At 35.1% G+C, this 18,106-nt stretch overlaps 1 protein-coding gene and 1 pseudogene across 1 annotated transcript in view; one reads left to right on the top strand and one right to left on the bottom strand.

Moving 5' to 3' along the window:
• NTNG1 (netrin G1) overlaps positions 1-18,106 on the bottom strand; it is a 298,389-nt gene that overhangs the window by 260,138 nt on the left and 20,145 nt on the right. The window lies entirely within an intron of this gene.
• LOC129519775 (LYR motif-containing protein 4-like) lies at positions 13,474-13,747 on the top strand (annotated as a pseudogene).

Here is an 18,106-nt window from a genome sequence, read left to right as displayed (position 1 = left end):
TTGGGTATGCTATTTTTGAAATGCGTATGAGACATTCAAATGTAGTCTCTTTAGTTCATTCGGGATTCTGAAACCACAGTAATGCTTCTATAGTAGAAATAGCTCGCCAGTGACATTTTTATGAAGCATGGCACTACTAGCCTATTATGACATTAACAAAAATAAAAGATTGATGCCGCCCAAATGACATAATCTTCCAAAACTGACAACACAACTAAGCAGAAGCTGCCTCAAATTTTTAATATTAATGTTTGTTACTTGAAAGGTCACCATTTGGGCCTAATTACATAAGTGAAAAAGGACTTTATTACTCAAAAATGTTTGCGTGTTTAAAGTGGTAAAATATCTTTAAGCAATCACACTTTCAAGAAAAACACAATTTGAAGTTGACCTAACTGGTCACTGGCCAAAAGTCAAATCTTGGACAGGATTCCAGTTTCAGTCGGATGTAAACAAGGGCTATTCAAAAATGGTATTCCTTGAGGGGACGCCCAAACACCTTAAACTCTGCGGTATGCCAGACACAGCCACCAAGAACAGGAGTAGCTGCTTGGCTTCACGGCATTAATCACAGGAACCAGACAAGAATAAACAGCGGTTGGGTGAGGGGGTGCCCCGTGAACAAGGATAGTAAATGGCTGTGATAACCTCTTCCACCAGTGAATTAAAGGCCTTAAAAGATACGAAAAAGTAGAGCAAAAGAATCGATTCAATCTTCTGTTACCTGTGTTGATGAAACAACGTGCAATTTGTATGAGACCTCTACTCAGAAACAAACCATCCCAGCCTGCCAGACACCATGCTTCTGGTTACAAGTCACCTTGATACTGCAGAAATCCCACTTCATTTTGGATGTTGTGATTGATCCATGACACTAGATTCACTGTAACCTTCAACAGAATGCCATCATTTATTCAGGGGGCAACTGAACAGGAACAAATCAGCAGGAGGGAGAATAAGTCTCTGACTCCTCTGCTCCTTTCTCTCCCGAGAAGGCCAAAGACTGCCATCACAACACGTCCTGCTTCTCTCTATCACTGCACCAGTGGTTCCAACTGAAGGTGAGATTGCAGATCGGAGTCTCCTGTGCAGCTTGTTCCTCAGAATACCAGAGAATTGCTCAAGTACATAAATAAATCCCTACAGCCCCTGTGCCAAGGAAATGGTGAACACTTAGAAAACTGCTATGACTATGCGATGCTGAGACTATAGGCCAAGGAGAGGATATTTTATTGCTTTTCTCGTACCTATCACAAGAACTCAAGAGGCCAGCACAGCTCTACCCACAGTAGGACATCAATATATATATATTTTTTTCAACACATATAGATATATTTTTTTTTATAATGATGGGGCTAAAGCTTTTAAGAAAATATAATCTTAATTGCTCTTTGCTTCTGAAGAGAAAATGCAAAGCAAAATTTCATCACTTGGATTTGACCATCAAGAGGGGAAGAATTTATTACCAGTGGTGTCTTCTAATCTGTGGCATGTTCTGTTGCTAGGAAATTTCTCTAAAATGAGATTTAGGGAGTCTCAAATGCTGTACTTCTGCCTGTATTTTTTTTCCCACTCCCTCCTCCTTCTCATTCCTAATGTTAGATATAGATCATAAATAAATGTCTCATTTTGCATTTCAATAAAATGTATTTATGTATTCAGATCTTTCATCAAATGTTAAAGCTTTAAATATTTTAAACACAAAGGGGAAAATCACATTGGTTTGGGGATTTGGGGGTGTTCAGGATTTTTTTTTTAAGAGGAATTGCAAGTGGTGCAGGACAAAATCTAGGACAGCAATCAAGCATAATTCCCCTAATAATTATTATTAATATAAAAATTGGGGGAATATGGAGAGTTCTCCAGTATTTTTTTACCTAAAGGAGACAACCAGAATGAGATGCAAATCAGTGCTCTTATCTAATGAATAATGCAAATGAGCGTTCTGCATATAGCAAGTCAGTCTGCAGGAATTCTCTCTGCCTCACCTCACATTTCTTGTGGATTTAAGCACCGTGTGTCACAAGAAATTAGAGAAAGGAATTGCCAAGTAATGACAGAGCCTTGGAGCCCCAAGTCAGTGTAGACAGCAAGGACATTAAGATGCATGGTACAGCAAGGGAGGGAGCTGACATCTCATTAAAATTCCCCCTTCACCTAGTTAATGGGGTTGTATGACACCGTAATCTGTGATTATTTGTGTGGCTGTTACTTAAAAGAATCTGCGACAACACTTCTTTGGGAGGGTTCTGGAAAACTTTAAAAAGCCATTATCTTCCTAACCCCCAGTAGTGGGAAAAAAAAAAAAAAAAACCCTAAAAGTATTTTACCTTCTCTTTTATACTTTTATATTAAAGTTCACCAACACTTAAGATTTTTCAGGAGCATGACAAAATCCACTGAAAACTGTGCACTTTACGCAACTTTCTTGCTACTTGAAAGGTACTCAATTCCCGAAATAACAATTGAAAACAGACCCTCATTTACTCAACATATAATCAATCGGTGTTAACCATGGGTGTGCTCACAGTTCCTTTTCAGTCATGGGTTATTTCATTTCAACATATTTTTGATTTAGAATTCACTGCCATTGTCTCTGGTTTTCTAAGAAAGCTGTCCTGAATACAGAGTTACTTTCCTTGTATAACATAACTACACAGCCTCATGTTTTCTGCTGAATCGTTTGTTCTGCTAGTCCTAGATTTTAATCAGTCTTAAAGAGTGTTTGACTAATCTTGCTAAATGCAATACACTTTTTTTTTATTAATCAAAATATTTAGGAGAGCTTTAGGCACAAACAGCCACCTGGCAGGGGAAACCTGCAGCACAGTCCTTGGGCTAGTTCTACCTATCTTTAGGGTTACCTCCACATAGAGAAGTGGACCAAAATCGAGCAACTATGGTTAAATCTTTTTGATGAAAATTGTTTGACAGATGTTGTGAGTCCCATCACTCCCAAAACAAGCAATACTGACCACACAATACCTTAGGTTAAGACGATGACCCCATATATCCATCATTATACTAAGCAATCATTGGGTCACTTCTGAACTTTAGTTTTATAGGTTTTCTTCTAAGTTTGAATTTTAGCGAAAATACCCAGATAACAAAGCTTGCTAAGAATTGTTATGTTAAACACACTTAACAAGACTCCAAGTTTTAAAATAATGTTTATAAAGTATCTTTAGAGTAGGGAATTTGTGACATTTATTTGAAAAGCCAGAGAACATTTTTATTTACTTCATAGGATTTCTATGGTACTGTTTTATATACTATAAAATTATTTGTGAGACATAAAACTCATTTAGTAAGTCTTGATCAGAATTTTAATATCTGAAATAGAAAAGAAAATATAAATTGATTTGTATATACTATGGCATTTTGTGAATTTTTATTTCTGTTAAATGCATATTTATGTTTATATGTGTTTACTGAGTCTTAATGTAAAATGCATTACCGTTAATTTTAGATTAAAAAAAATGTGAAAGCTGTGCTTTAGGGCCCTTCATCAAATCATCTAACATTCATACTGACATTGAGAAAGAGCATAGAGAAGCAGACCAGCCTAATTATTATGCTTCCTAAGTCAAAGGGTTGATTGAGTCTCCCACACCAGTATAAAATACAAGCTTTGTGAAATTCCCAACCTTATAGAAATGCAAATACATTTTCATTTCTTAATGGGATCTTCAAAAAGAAGCAGGCACTTCACTGCATTTCCTATCTTGCTCCCAAGCATGGGTATTAATCCATGTTTATGTCTTTGGAAAGGAAAATATATGACACTGTCTGGATTGTAGCTGGTAAGAGTTAGAAAAACTTGAGGTAACTGTCCGGGCAAAGGTAAGGCTTCTGTGTGGATACTGCAGTCTCAAGGTGGAGCCTTGGTATTCTTGTGTATCAGACAGTCATCACCAGACATGCTATTTCCTAAAGCCAAACTAGGCCTATTCCCTCACAGTGGATCTAGTCAGAAATTCTGTTAAAGAAAATCAAGATAAACAAGCAAGAAGTACACATAGAGAAATGGAGATAATTCAGGAAATATAAAAGGATATTAAAATAATCAAATTCATCCACTCAGAGATTCAAGAAAATTTTATATTTGTAAAACAAGAACAGAATATTTTGAGAAAATAAAAATCAGAACAATGATTTATTATTGTCAAATTTTTTAAAGATCAATTGAAAATAAATGCCTCAAAAAATGTATAAGGCAGGGGCACCTGAGTGGCTCAGTGGTTGAGTGTCTGTCTTTGGCTCAGGTCATGACCCCCGGGGTCCTGGGATTGAATCCGCATCAGAATCTGGGCAGGAAGCCTATTCCTCCCTCTGCCTGTGGCTCTGACTCTCTCTCTTGGTCTCTCATGAATAAATAAATAAAAATCTTTTAAAAAAGAAAGAAAAATGTCTTAAGGCAAAAAGATAAAATAATGGAACATATGTCTAAAAACTAAAAAAAGATTAAAAGATACATATAAAAGCAAGTCAGGTGGTTCAACTTCTAGGAAGAATGAGTGAAAAACAGGAAGAATTCATTAAAGAAATAATCGAGGAATCTTTCCCACAGAAGGATATGAGTCTTTGTATCCACCAAGTTCCCAGCATAATGGATAGATAAAATAACCATCTCAATACATAATTGTAGTATTTTAGAACTCTAAGTATAAAAAGAAAGTTCTAAAACTCTAAAATGCAGTATATTATTGTTCCTACTCATTTACTCTCCCTCTCCATGTGGCCCATCCTTCAGGGCCCTTTCCTCAAGCTCCTTCCTATGGGATGGGGAGTGGGATGCTAAAGGAAGACTGTTGGAGGGAGTGATTCCTGCTCCATTGGTGTCAGGCTTGGACATGTGACTGGCTTGAATGTGAGTGGAAATAACATAAGAAGGAGCTTTAAGTGTCAACATTTAGTTCTATCATAATTCCTTTCTCTTGTCAAGAGTTGAGCTTTCTCTGGAAGTGACTACTTCTTTAATGTAAATCCCATACTTAGAAGACAAATGAGGCCAAGACAGAGATATCACAGCTAACATGTGACAACCTACTGAGACTTTGGGTATTGTATGTTATCATGGCCTAACTTAGTGCCACCAAATACAAGAGAGAAAAAATATGTGAAGAAAAGAAAAAAAAAAAAAGTATCCCTTTCAGCAGCCCTGGTTCTAACTATGCCCTTAGAATTATAAACAAAAATATTTTTAACTTAGAGTTTTATGGTCAACCTATCAATCACAGTGAAGTTAGAAGAGGGAAAGTTTTAAACACACAATACACTTTTTATTTGCTAGTTATTCGAACCTATACTCTAGCAAAATGAAGATAAAACAAAAATTACAAAAATATGGAATTTAGGATACTGTGGGTCAATCTAGGAAAACAACGAAAAGAAGTGCTAAGCATGACTTGGGCATGTAAGAGAGCAGCATGATAAATGTGAGGATATGGTGAAATATATATATATAATGCAAGAAACAAAGCAAAAACTCACAAGATCTAATGCGCAGCGTGTAACTATAGTTAGTAATACTGTGTTGTATATTCAGAAGTTGCTTATAAAATGGATCTCAAAGTTCTTATCACAAGAAATAAACAGACTCTTAAGAATAGAGAACTGATGGTTACCAGAAGGGGGGTTGGTTGGGGGATGGTTTTGCTTTCTGAGGTTTTGGTTACCCTTGGCCAACTGCAGTTTGGAAGCAGATGCCGTCTCCCTTCTGACATATCATCAGAAGGTCAACAGTAGCCTAATGCTATGTCACGATGTCTACGACATTCCCCTCACTTCATCTCATCACATAGGCATTTTATCATCTCTCTTGATCACAAGAATGAAGGTAAGTACAGTATAATAAGATATTTTGAGAGAGAAAAAACACATTCACGTAACTTTTATTATGGTATATTGTAATTGTTCTATTTTATTTGAATTATTGTTAATCTCTTACTGTTACTAATTTATAAATTTAACTTTATCATAGCTACATATGTTTAGGAAAAACCATTGGGTTCAGTGCTATCTATGGTTTTAGGTATCCACTGGAGGTCTTGGAACATATCCCCCCACAGATAAGGAGGGACTCCAGTATCTCCCGTATCAAATAAGTTGCTGACTCCAGTTAATGGGGAAAGAGAGTATCCACAGGGAATGGGCAACCATTTGACTTCCCCTAAATCAATCTCCCCTACCATCATGCTACTCTATAAGCCATTAGTTTCTTTGCACCAAGGCTTTATTTTAGAATCAAAAGCTGCAGCTTTCTAATGCCACAGAAAGTTCTTTGAGGGTAGGAACCTTGTCTTCCTCAACTTCCTTTCTCTCTCAATGCCTGGCCTTGAAAATAGAGGGTCCTCAATAAGTAGCTATTGATTTGTCCTGAATTGCTGAATTTAATTCCAAACTGCTCCCAGCAAGAATCTGTACTTGTCAACACTAGAATTACTTATGATCCTATGCAGAACATAACCAACTGACAAAGTTATGAATCTTTCCCAACTGGCCTTAGAACTTCTTGTGGTTCTCACCATGCCTATTGTAAATGAGTTTGGAATTTGCATGCCAAGTTGAAATATGGTGCCCTAGAGAATTTCTATGATTGATCTCATTCAAGCAAATTTACTCAATGTCCCCCAGTACCTCACTATAATTAGAGACTGGCGTTTTGTTTCAAATTACGTAATAGTTTTTCATAGAAGACATCTGTCTTGTAACTTGGCTAACTCTCTTAGGACAAAAAAAAAAAAAAACACACAACAAACAGAAAGGAAAAGGAAAAACAATACATCAGTGACATTAATTATACCAGTATGTTTTCTAGTGCTTTGAAAGGGGGACTCTGAGCATTGATTGCCATTGAAATGAGACCTAAAGGATATATTACAGTTCTGAAAACCCCACTTAATGTTCTTACAGCTCTAAGAAATCTAGTAATATCCTGATGGCTACCTAGGGTAACAATCAATTTCTCCTATTAAGTTGCCCAAGGCAGTAGCCGGGTATGTGCTAGTGCCAGGATCCCTTGGCAGATTGCTGAATTCTATAATGCCTTTTGCTTTCCAACACAAACTGAGCAGGATATAACATATCAGTATGTAAAGATCCTTCAAAAACCCAGGATGGACTCAAAAAGAAACCTTATATTCTGCTTGCAGTATTGCTATACTTCATTCATCCCAATAAACTGCTTCTTCTTGAGTTTAGAGTTTTTAATGAAGCATCCTAGAACTACTGCCGGACAAGTAACAGTTTAGTTGCAAAATTCAGAAAGCACTAGCTGAATTGAAAGTTAGTATTATAAATGCTCTTGATTACTTAATGGTATTCCAGCATTCGTGCATTCATCAACCATACATTAATCAAGGAAATAAATAAACTATTTATATTGTAACAACATAGGTCATCATTTTGAAGTTCATTCATTCACTCATTCAAGCAACCGCTATTTATTAAGTATCTGTTACATATCAGGGATGGTACTAAATTCCATAAATATGGCTGAATTATCCTTGCCCTTGAAATATGTATAGGCTAATATTTCATTCTCGACTCTGAATTTGTATTAAAACTACTTGAGCAATCAAACAATCTGTGAACTTCACCTCCAAAGGCAGGTCCCAAACACTGGCATTTCTTTTTTAAAAATATTGTTTTAATATGTTTAATATATTTTTCAATATATATATTTTTTCAAGTGCTTTTTATTTTGTGAAAGTATCATCTGCTTTTTATTTTGTGAAAGCATCTTCTATGAAACTTAGTCACTTCAAGGGAAATAGGCTTAAATTTACTTCCATTTCACCTATACTGTACAAGTTTCTAATTAATAGAAATATTAAATACAAAATTAAAAATAAAAAGCTTGTTGCAAAACAGAATATCTATATTCATTTAAATGATTGATTTTTAGTATTTACATTTTTCAAAAATATCTGCAAAGCAGCAGAATATAATGGTTAAGAAAACAGTGTTTGGAATCATATATTTGGCTTTGAGTCACAGTTAGCCATTAATTTTTGGCAGTGAAGGTCCAAGCTAGTATAATAACTTCTGTAGGATTCAAACATTGGCATTTCTTACAAACACCCCTGCAGAGAGTGAGGTCCTTGCTCTATTAGGTGACTACATAAACAAATAGGAGATCACAGTATAGTGTAGTAAGTGCTATCACAGCATAGACAGGATGTTTTGGGAACACTTTGGAAGGCCATAAAAATCAGCCAAGGACAGGAGCAAGGGGGTGGTCAAGGAAAGCTTTAGCAATAAAAATAGAATATAGCTCACTATGGCATCTGCAGCAAAACAAAAATCCTTCTAAGAAAGGTCAGAAAAGGAGAGAGATGAAAAAGCAAAGAATTAAGAAAATAAGCAAGAAGACATATATTTTAGTACAAAAAACTAAAGGCAAACATCCAATGAAATTGCTGGATTCCACAGTAGAAATTCAGGGAATTCAGCTCAAACAGCAGCAGTGTGTCCCTGGACAAGTTACTGAACTTCTTTGATCCTTTTATTCATTTATAAGTTGAGGAAAGTGATAGGCACCTTACAGAGTTATTATAAAGAACAGAAAATGTAGCATGAAACACTCAATAAATGCCATCATTAAGTAGATAGAGATGATTCAAATATAGATCTATATATTATTGAAGGGATTGCATTAAAATTATTGTTTGTTTAGAACACTGAAATCTCAAGATCAAATAAAAACAACCCTGACATCCTTCTGCAGTGAGAAATGGTACATACTACTTTTTATGCCACATTAATCCTGAACAGGACTCAACTTTCCTCCCCTAACAGTAGTATTGACTAGTGTAATACACTGATTCATCAAGATGAGAAAATTCTGAAGGAATTAAAATGGGATTTAATTTCTACAGAAATGGAATTCTAAAACTCAAATCTCTCTTCCAGGACTAAGAATAAACAATCTGAAAATGAAGTCTTTTGATGCTTAAGATTTGCTTATCTATCTTAGAATGGGGGGCAAGAATAAAGGCTATGATTGTTTTCTCATTTTATCTCATTGCTCTAAATAAACTTAAACACCTCATACTACTTTCACTAGGTAGGTATGGTCTTCCTTAACATCCAGAGAGCTATAAAACCTTTACTCCCAAGGTAGCAGGTGTGCAGGAGCATTACTGAAAGATGTGGGTTTCAGGAAAAGCAGTGTTGCAGGTCATATTTTGTTGTCAAAGAAACACTGACTCAAACAAACAAACAAGCAAAGAAAAACAAATAAACAGAAGTATAGGATATTTAATTTACCTATTACTGAAAAAGAGAAACACCAATCCCTTTCAACCAGGGCTTGGAAATTAGTATTTCTAAAGAATCCCAAGTCTTTCTGTATTTTAGACTATACTGTATCCAATTTTAGAAAAATAAAATAAAAGAGCATAGGGGGGTAAAGGAACAAAATAGAAAATGGATAAGACTCTTAGAATAGTGAATTTGAGAAGATTTTTTAAGGTGCACTGGAAAAAAAGCATCCTGGCTGGATATATCTCAGTAAATCTTTGAAGCATTTCTACTTTTATTCTTTGATAAATATCATATAGTGGCTTAGAAGTGAAGTATAATTTCAATTCCTACTACAGAGCCATTATGATGTTCTTGTGGACCAGTTAATTTATTACTGAGCTCTCCTATACCAATTTCATACCAATCTGGAAACAGGAAAGTCTTCTCTACTGAATGAGTGATTTCTCTAGAAAGTCAGCTGTTCTCAAAAGTCAAGTTCATAGCATATTGATTGAAGAAAGATACTACCAAGTTCTCTGGTTTAAGAGTTTTCAAGAAAAATTATTTTCACATACCATAAATATTCTATCAAGGACCTATTGCTTTTTAAAATGCTAGTTTTTTTGTTTGTTTGTGGGTTCTTTTGTTTTGTTTTTTGGGTTTTTTTGGTTTGTTTTTAAGCATCAACTAGTGAATTTATGTTTATGAGATCCCCAGTGAGAGGATATGGAAAAAGCAGTCTATAATTTAAGGCAAACCCTTAATCAAATTGATTTTACAAAAATTCCATTTCCTCTTAAGACAAGTGTTAAAAGCAAAGCCAATGGTTGTCACGAAGAATGGCTGAACCAAATACCTGGTCACTTTTCTTTCCTAGTGACAGTATAGTCAAAACAATTTTAAGTCTTGGATTCTGGAATTTTGACTTCATTAATTATGCCAGAGCATACAACTTAAACATAAAAGTTTAAACCAGACTGCCAAGATTTTTGCTAATTGTGTGGCTTTGGGCAATAACATAACTTCTCTCTGCTTCACCCTCCTCATTTGAAAAATGGAGCTAACATATTACCTAATTATTGGAGCTGTTATGAGTTAGCACATTAAAAGTTCTTACAAAAACAGTCATCATTCATTATAAGTTAGCTTTTAATATATTATTGCAAAGTCTCCAAGAATTCTCTTGGAAGAATATAGGTTTTGGAATTAGGGATGAATCCCACCTCAGTCTGTACTAGCTTTGTGATGACACACAAAGCTATTTGACTTCTTGGAGTCTCAGTGTTCTCAAGATGCAAATAAGGAAAATAATACCTACCACATAATTGTCTGAGAATTAAACACGCAAAATTCTTGCTGAGCAGTCACATGGCTATCTAAAGAACATATAACCACTAAAGCAAATAAATAGCATGTATATTAGATTGTCAAGTTGGTAAAGGAAGGAAAGCAAGAGACTGAAGAATAAGTTAAATCTGGTTCTAAAGAGTCTTGGGTCTCTCATTCACCATTTCCCCTCCCTTATCCACTTCCCCAGAAAAATCCAGGCTGTTGATACAAGTATTTCTATGTCCCTATGTGAATGTGAGACTAGAAAATCAGTGATGAGTATAGTCAGCCTTGGGTAACCATACTGGCTTGGACAAGGTTAATCACTGTCACGTTAGAGTCTCTGGAAATACTGTAGTCTTCAGAGGGCGGGTGGTCACTTTTGTCTATGAGGGGCAGGGTAATGGAGTTTAAAGTGATAGACGCAGCAGGTGTGTAGTGACTAACGCTGAGCACTACGGCAGTTGCAGAGTCCCACAGAAGCTTGGCAAAGAACAGCCAGAGAACAGCCCTGCTAGGGCACACAATGGCAGACCAAAGCAAGGTACAGAGACTCAAAACCAACCCAGCGTCTTTGAGGCAGACAGATACCTTGAGGGAAGAAAAAACTTAATCCCAAATCTCAAACCTCCTTTTAGGGCCTTCTGCCAATGATTTTGAGAAGACTGTGAAAGCCCAGTAGGGAAGAGAAAGAGGTGTTTGCTACAAGATAGAAGGAATCTAAGTCCAAAACTCTGAGCTGGTACAGAACGGATAGAGAAAATTAGGAAGTGGTGTAGTTAAACATGTACATAATGAGAAAAAAAAATTTAAATATTTGCTGAGCATTTTCAAACATCAATAACTCAGCCATTTATATTTTTAAATATTAAAAAGGGCACAGAGTATGGTATTGATTTGAAAATACAGAAATGTCATGCTAAAAAATGTATCTGGTTTTAAACTGACAAAATAAGACCAGTCAATCTGACTTTATTCACATACGAAAGGTTACATTTCAACATAATGAAATTTTGTCTTGTTAAAATGTGGGTGAAGACACTCAATATTTGTATGATGCAACAAGTAATAATGGTCCCATTATTAATTATCTATTCTTATTAAAAAATTCCAAGAAAAAAGAAATAGGAATTAAGAGCCTAGGTATATTTCATAATGTGAAAAACAGTTGCTTATTATTTTATTTTGGGGTCAGCAAAGGTTACTTGATAAACTATAATTTGTTTTCTAAACCTGACCTATAATAGCTGTTTTTAAAACAAAACATAAATAATAGCAAATGGTACATCCAATTAATTCATTTCCAACTGGTTTTGATTTTCAGCATCAATAATTATGTTCAATTTGTATCTGGTTATTAACCTTAATGATACTCTATCTGCCATTTAAGTAATTACTTTTTTACCAACATCATCAGTAACAATAATTTTTGCTTGTAATTAGTTGATTTGTCATTCATTAAGGCTGCTAAATTATCCTATTAAATTATCATAGAAGATGATCATAAAGATAAATATAATGTTGCATGGGTACTGAAATTTGTCATTAACTTGAATTTTTGAGTTATGACATAGACATGGCCCCCAAAAGAGAAAGCACCCCAAAAAAGAGAAATGATTTATTTATGTTCTCTAGGCTCCAATATCCCTTTAATGTACTTTTTTTTATATCTTAGAGTATATTTTTACCTAAGAAATCTAAATAGCTAAATGCTTTGGAAACAGTTTTCTTAAAAAGCAAATGTAATAGTCTTTTTGAAGTGTCAACTCACTAAGCTACAGTCACCAGTTATTCAAACATTAATTTAGATGTTGCTAATGGAGGTACTTTATAGATGTGATTAAAGTCCACCATCAGTTGACTTTTAAGTAAGGGAATTATTCTAGATAGTCTGGATGGGCCTAATTCAGTCAGCGGAAAGGCTGTAAGACCAGAGGCAAAGCTTTCCTGAAGAAGTTGTGTCTATGGAAAGTAACTTCAGAACATGCCTGAGAGTTCAAGTCTGCCCTTTCTGACAGTCTGCCTTATAATTCCCAACTTGCTTAGCCAGCCTCTATAATCACATAGACCAATTCTTTGTAATACTTTTCTTAATATATATCTACTACTAGTTCTGCTTCTCCGGTTGGACTTTGATACAACAGGCTATTATAAAGTGGCTTGGGTGTTGTATCAGAAAGAAGAGAGAGTAAAAAGTACTCCTTGACCTAAAATGGACAGCTCACCATTTAAAATTTTATTAGATAGTAATTCACTTCTTTATGTGATCCTATAAAAATGTAGATATTTATAGAAGAGGTAGCAGCATAAACTATTTCTATTAAGACCTTATCTCTTAGAGGTTCCCAATTCTCACTTTAGGCACTAAGAGGGTGAATCCTATGAAGGATGGTCATAAGGACCAGGCAAAAGAATAAGCAGCAATTGGAACTGTTCCTACCCCCAGTTAGTTTGCCCAAGGGCCAATCCCGTCAGAACTAGTATTTGCTCCATTTAAATTATCATAGATTCCTGCTCAGTTATAAACTTGCCTTCTTCCAGGAAGGAAAGACCTTACAGAAATGTACACCCCTTAAGATTCCATTATTATAAAGACAATCTCACCACATTTCAAGAAACTCTGGAAAAAAATCTGGAAAGAATACAAATACATGGAGACTAAATAACATGCTACTAAACAATGAATGTATCAACCAAGAAATCAAAAAAGAAATAAAACAATTCATGGAGGATCAGTCCTCACCAAGGCTGAGGCCCTGCCTGCTATAAAAACTGAGCCCCGTTTCTTTTTATTTCATTTCATTTATGGTGTTACATAGACTGAAGTTTTGTGAGTTAGGTTAAACTCGGACCACCTCAAAGAGGATCCATTTCTTTATTTATTTTTCTTCCAAAATGGCAGCCTCCATCTGCACACAAGTATTAGATCTGTACTAGGCAATGCTGAGAGAGAACAAGCATTTCACCACCTACAGTTGCAGAATTTATGCTGTCAGGGGGATAAGACATGGCTTCAGAGAAAATAAAAAGTAAAGGATACTGCAGAAATTCAAACCTTAGTGAAAAAAGCCAAAAGAGACCTTGGAATAGTTCATTGACAGGTCCACATTGGCAACTGTATTTGACTGACCAATTTATCATTGAGAATCAAGAGAAGCCCAGAACCTAAGGAGCTGGGACCAGCCACCACTGCAACTGTGGACCGTCCTCAGCACTCATTATGCTCTGGACTTGAGGACTCCCAACAAACCACAACTGGCCTCTTACATCACCATTGTGTGATGTAAGATGTATTCAAGATGTATTAGAATAGTCTCTTTCTCTGCCTACCCTGTAGGAGCTGATAAATTGAGTCAGGTTTCTATGCTTCTGCAGCCTTAGTGAAAAATGATGGCTCTCTTTTCCTGGTTCAAGTGTTAGAATGAAGAGCTGGGGCTCACTCAGAATAATGCTGTGTATTATACTTTCTCTCCAACCTACCCCTCTTTTGTATCTCATCACCACTTATATAGAGCACCTCCACACTTTGTTTCCTCATTGACAATAAACAGAACTGTCTCCCCACCAAAAAAAAAAAAAAATACATAGAGACAAATTAAAATGAAAACACAATGGTCCAAAACCTTTGGGACACAGCAAAGGCGTTTCTAAGAAGTAAGATTACAGCATTACAGGCCTTTTCAAGAAGCAAGAAAAATTTCAAACAACATAACCTTACACCTAAAGGAGCTAGAAAAAGAACAAACAAAATCCAGAACTAGTAGAAGGAGGGAAATAATAAAGATTAGAGCAGAAACAAATGAAATAGAAACTATAAAAACAATGAAAACAGAATCCGGTTCTTTGAAAAGATAAATAAAATTGATAAACTTTTAGCCACACTCATCAAAAGGAGAAGGAGGGAAGGAGGGAGAGAGAGAGAGAAAGAACTCAAATAAAATCAGAAATGGAAGAGGAAAAAATAGCTGATATCACAGAAATACAAAGGATAATAAAATATTATGAAAAATTGTATGTCAACAAATTGGACAATTTAGAGGAAATGGATAAATGCCTAGAAATATATAATCTTCCAAAACCGAACAGGAGGAAATAGAACAGACTGATCACTGCAATGAGACTGAGTCTATAATAATAAAAAAAAACCTCCCAACAAATAAAAGTCTAAGACCAGGTGGCTTCATAGGTTCACTGTCCTGGCATTTAAAGACTTAATACCTACTTTTCTCAAACTGTTCAAAAAATAGAAGAGGAAGGAAAACCTCAAAATTTGTTCTATGAAGCCAGCATTACTGTGATACTAAAACCAAATAAAGACACTGCAATAAAAGAAAAATAGAGAACAATATTGCTGATGAACACAGGGGCAAATATCCTGAACAAAATATTAGCAAGCCAAATCCAACAATACATTAAAAAAAATCATTCACCACAATCGAGTGGGATTCATTCCAGGGATATAGCATGGTTCAATACTTTCAAATCAATGTGTTACATCACATTAATAAGAGAAAGGAGAAAAACCATATGATCATTTTAACAGATGCAGAAAAAGCATTTGATAAAACACAACATCTATTCACGATAAACATTTGCAATAGAGTAGGTTTAGAGGGAACATATCTCAACATAATAAAGGCCATATATGTAAAGCCCACAGCTAACATATTGAATGGTGAAAGACTGAGAGATTTTCCTCTAAAATTAGGAACAAGACAAGTCAACTTTGGCCACTTTTATTCAACACTGTACTGGAAGTCCTAACCACAGCAATCAGATAGGGAAAAAAAAGTTAAAGACATCCAAATTGGTAAAAAAAAAAAAAAAAAAAAGGAATAAAACTTTCACTATTTGCAGATGACATGATACTCTATATAAAAAACCCAAAAGACTCCACTGAAAAGAACTGATAAGTGAAATCAGTAAAGTTTTGCAAGATGCAAAATTAATGTAGAGAAATCTGTTGCATTTTCATACATCAATACTGAAGAAGCAGAAAGAGAAATTAAGAAAACATCCCACTTACAGTAACACCAAAGAATCCTAGGAAGAAACTTAACCAAAAATGTGAAAAAGAACTATATTCTGAAAACTATGAAACACTGATGAAATAAACTATAGATGACACAAACAAATGCAAATATATTTCATACTCATGGATTGGGAGAATAAATATTATTAAAACATCCATACTACACAAAGCAATCTACAGATTTAATGTAATCTCTATCAAAATTCCACATTTTTCATAGAACCAGAACAAATAATCCTAAAATTTATATGGAACCACAAAGAACCATGAATAGCCAAAGCAATTTTGGGAAAGAACAAAGCTGGAATTATCACAGTTCAAGACTTCAACAGACACTACAGGGATCCCTGGGTGGCGCAGTGGTTTGGCACCTGCCTTTGGCCCAGGGCGCGATCCTGGAGACCCGGGATCGAATCCCACGTCGGGCTCCCGGTGCATGGAGCCTGTTTCTCCCTCTGCCTGTGTCTCTGCCTCTCTCTCTCTCTGTGTGTGTGACTATCATAAATAAATAAAGAAAAAAAATATTCAACAGACACTACAAATCTGTAGTAATCACAACAGTATGGTAATGGTACAAAAATCACACATTTTTGACACATAGATCAATGGAACAGAATAGAGAGGTCCCGGAAAAAACCAGTCTTACGGTAAGTTAATCTATAAGAAAGGAAGCAAAAGTATACAATGGAGAAAAGACAGTGTCAAATGTTACTGGGAAAACTGGACAGTTGCATGCAAAAGAATGAAACTAGACATATTTTCTCATACCATATGCAAAAATAAACTCATAACAGATTAAAGATGTAAATGTGAGACCTGAGACCATAAAACTTAGGAAAAATTGAGTGGTGTTTCTTTGACATTGTCCATAGAAACATTTTCTAGGTATGTCTCCTTAGGCAAGGGAAACAAAAGCAAATTTAAACTACTGGGACTACACTAAAATAAAAGCTTTTGCACAGCAAAGGAAACTATCAACAAAACAAAAAGACAACCTACTGAATTGGGAAATATATTTGCAAATGATACATCTGATAAGGGGTTAATATCCAAAATGCATAAAGAACCTACACAATTCAACAGAGACATACACAAATTCCAATTTAAAATGGGCAGAGACTTGAATAGACATTTTTCCAAAGACATACAGATGGCCAATAGCCACATGAAAAGATGTTCGACATCACTAATCATCAGGAAAATGCAAATTAAAACCACAATGACAAATCACTTTACGTCTGTCAGAATGGCTAAAATAAAAAAACAACACAAGAAACAACAAGTATTGGTGAGGATGTGTAGAAAAAGGAACCCTCAAGCATTATTGGTGGGAATGCAAATTAGCATAGCCAATGCGAAAACCAGTTTGGAAGTTCCTCAAAAAATTAAAAATAGAACTATTATATAATCCAATAATTCTACTACTGGGTATTTAGCCAACCCCCAAAAAAACAACCCAAAAAACAATGAGGACACTAATTCAAAAAGATATATGCTCTCCTATGTTTATTGTAGCATTATTTACAATAGCTGTTTAAATTTACAATAAAAAATTTACAATATGAAAGTAACCAGGGCATCTATTGATAGATGAATAAAGATGTGATGTGTATAAAAAAGTGGTATGTGTGTGTGTGTGCATGGAATATTATATATATATATATATATATTAATGGAATATTATTTAGCCATAATAAAGAATGAAATCTTCCATTTACAAAACATGGATGGACTTATAGGGTATAATGCTGAGACATGTTAGACAAAGATGAATACCATATGATTACACACACTGTGGAAATTAAAAAACAACAAAAGGAAAAATAATAAACAAAAGCCAGACTCAAACACAGAAGATAAACTGTGGTTGCTAGAGGGCAGGTGGGTGGGAGATGGGCAAAATAGATATAAGGGATTAAAAGTACACTTATCTTGATGTATATTGAGAAATATATAGACTTGTTGAATAATATTGTACACCTGAAACTAATATGACAATGTACATGAATTATACTTTAATTAAAAGCTCTAAAATACTCTATGAAATCTACCCAACCCAAGAAAACAGAGTTGATACATAAACTACGGGGTCAAAGAATACACGTCTAGATCAAATTCTCTGAAATGGTTAATTTTATTTTTGCTATACCAATAAATGTGGGTATGGGTTTGGAAGGAAGAAAGGTCTGCCTGAATATATGGAGGACCTCATGATGGTTTTGGCAAGTTTGAGCTAGCAAAAACATGATTCGTCTTTAAAATTAGTTCATTTGGTTAATTTTGTATTTAAGATATTTCTAACGATTTTGTTGTTGGTCGTTTCTACAATCACCCCTCCTATGGTTGAGAGACTGACAGACCTGTACCAAGATTGGAGGATTCAGGGAGACAGTACAGAGAGCAAAGATATTGCTATAAATATGGGGGGGGGGATTATATAATGTGCTTATTCTTATATTCATCCAGGCTGAAATTCAAAAGAGAATGATTTTAAAA

Source organism: Nyctereutes procyonoides, unplaced genomic scaffold, assembly GCF_905146905.1.
Source record: "Nyctereutes procyonoides isolate TBG_1078 unplaced genomic scaffold, NYPRO_anot_genome, whole genome shotgun sequence".
In the NCBI taxonomy this organism is placed as follows: Eukaryota; Metazoa; Chordata; class Mammalia; order Carnivora; family Canidae; genus Nyctereutes; species Nyctereutes procyonoides.
The sequence above is the reverse complement of the archived record's forward strand: the minus strand, read 5'-3'. Positions and strand labels throughout refer to the sequence as shown.